General features: G+C 40.8%; 1 long non-coding RNA gene across 1 annotated transcript in view; it reads right to left on the bottom strand.

The window, feature by feature from the left end:
• LOC105990582 overlaps positions 1-1752 on the bottom strand; it is a 13485-nt gene extending 11733 nt beyond the window's left edge. The window contains exons 1-3 of the long non-coding RNA XR_001175320.1: positions 1664-1752; positions 633-704; positions 465-550 (exon numbers count right to left, since the gene is read on the bottom strand). This is a non-coding gene — a long non-coding RNA (uncharacterized LOC105990582). The remainder of the gene's footprint in view (positions 1-464; positions 551-632; positions 705-1663) is intronic.
• Between the last annotated feature and the right edge of the window lie 676 nt (positions 1753-2428).

Below are 2428 nucleotides of genomic sequence, written 5' to 3'. Positions count from 1 at the left end.
TTTTTTTTTTTTTGCCAGTCCTGGGCTTGAACTCAAGGCCCAGGCACTGTCCCTGAGCATTTTTTTTTTTTGCCAGTCATGGGGTCTGGACCTGGGCACTGTCCCTCAGCTCTTCAGCTCAAGGCTAGTGCTCTACCACTTTAGCCACAGCACCACTTCCGGATTTTTTCTTTCTGTGGTGGTAAGGAATCAAACCCAGGGCCTCACGCATGCAAGGCAAGCACTCTACTGCTGAGCCACCTTCCCAGCCCACCTGAGCTTCTTTTGCACAAGGCTAGCACTCTACCACTTGAGCCACAGCACCACTTCCAGCTTTTTCTGTTTATGTGGTACTAAGGAATCGAACTCAGGGCTTCAGGCATGCTAGGCGAGCACTCTACCACTGAGCTACCTTCCCAGCTCATTTATAACACTTTTATAGATAAAAACATTAAGTAGCAATATAAAACAAAAACATGGCTTGCCTAATTGCCTTCCTCTTTTCTTGTTGATCGGAGGAGACATATGCTTTCATCTCATCAGTAGCGCGACGAAGTTGAACTTCTAGGTCCTAAATGGGAAGACAAATTTCAAGGAAGTCTTTGACACAGAAAAATCTCAGAAAAGAATTCAATCCATTTTCTTTGTCTTACCTTAATCATACAATTTGTATAATGGTATTTACTTTCTTCTTGAAGACACTCTTCCCGGAGTCCTCTAACTTCCTACAACATGTCATTTTAAATGAGCAATGTTATTGAAAGAGTAAGACAAATGCAGAGATGACTTTAAATATACAACAAAAGATCTACCATCAGTCATTTACTTTTATGAATTTTTAAGCATATGCAATTATTCTAATAAGAAAAAGGTAGCAATCTTTTCTAGAAACTTTTCTTATCACTCTAAAATCTGTAGGTTCAGTTATCCATTATTAAGGTCTGCTGTGTGCTGAGGACACACAATTAATAAGGCAGACAGGTCCTCGTCACCTTGTTCAAGTAAGGAGACTGACATAAACAAGAAAATGAGTAATGAATGATATTTCAGATGGGGGCAGGCCATGAAGAAAAGTCAGAAGTAGGATAGGCTAGAGTAGGCTGGGCTTACCTGGGGTGGAGTGGAAAACATTAGTTAGGGTGGTCAGGGAAGCCCTCCAGGGGGAGGTATAGAAAGGTATATAGAAAGCTAGGCAAAAACCGAGGTGCAGAAGTAGTAAAGATGGGCTTGGCCTGTTTGCAGTTCAAGAAGAAGGCCTGTGTGGAAGGGCTCCATAGATGAGGGGCATAGTAAATGGATCTGAAGAAAACAAGCCAGGTGGGGGCCTGTGGTTTCAGTCAAAGTGGAAGTGGAAGCCAGAGCAGAGTGCTGTGAACTGCAAAAGGTTTCTTTAGCTGTTCAATGGAAAGAAATCTTGGGAAACAAACGTGGAAACAGGAATCCAGTTAGAAGGTCACTGTGGGAGTCCAGCAAGACTCGACAGAATTTAGGATTTGGTGGTAGTGGTACAAATAGAAAAGTTCAGAGTGTACATATAAGATTTAAAGAAATAAATACTTATGGAGCTTAGAAGACAGGCAGGAGATGGTGATAAAGATTTGGAAATTTCTGACACTGATGTAGTGATAAAACGCATTCACAGCCAATATTTACTAAATTGTTATAGTAACAATTCTCTTCTTACCTGTTCTAATTTGGACCGATTGCTTTCGAGGCCTGCTGCACAGCTATCATATTGGGATTTCTTTTCATCACACTCCTGGGTTAGTTCCTAGTATGAAAAGGGCAAATGACTGTATAAGTAAAAAACAAAGACCTAAAATGTGGATCTAAAACAATGTGTGCCCTTGTCAGACTTGTAATTTAACTCTAAGCTTCTTGGCATACTTAAGAGTTATTTATACAACAATCAGACATTTGAGAATTATGACAGATGGAGGTGCTGATAAGAATAATAGCTACCATGTATTGAGCTCTGTGCCAAGCTCCTTATTAGAAGCTTGGGATATAACAATGAACAAAACAGCTAAAAATTCTTCCTCTCAAGTAACATTCAAACAAGCATTTGTGCTGCTGTGGTAACTACAATGGAAATGCAAGGTGAATGAAGCACACAGGACTCTGTGGGACCTAATCCACACTGGGGATCAGTGGGAATAACTTCCTGGAGAAACCAATATTGAAACTGAATGTGAGGGATTAGTAAGAATAGTTAGAGGAAGAAGAACAAGGGGAAATGGGCTGGTTTTTTTTTTTTAAGCACACAAGGTATAAAGGATTAGAAACGAGAGAGAAGAACAATTAAGGAACACACAGTGGTGAGCATTACTGGAGAGGTCTAGGAAGTGGTGAGGGAGGATGAAGACTCAGGCGATAAGGAGAACTTTATGAAATATGCCAGGGTATTGAATGGGGTCCTTGACAATAACTGAAACTCACAACAAGGCCT

Source organism: Dipodomys ordii, unplaced genomic scaffold (assembly GCF_000151885.1).
Source record: "Dipodomys ordii isolate 6190 unplaced genomic scaffold, Dord_2.0 Scaffold66, whole genome shotgun sequence".
Classification (NCBI taxonomy): Eukaryota; Metazoa; Chordata; class Mammalia; order Rodentia; family Heteromyidae; genus Dipodomys; species Dipodomys ordii.
This window is presented reverse-complemented; position numbering and strand designations above follow the sequence as displayed.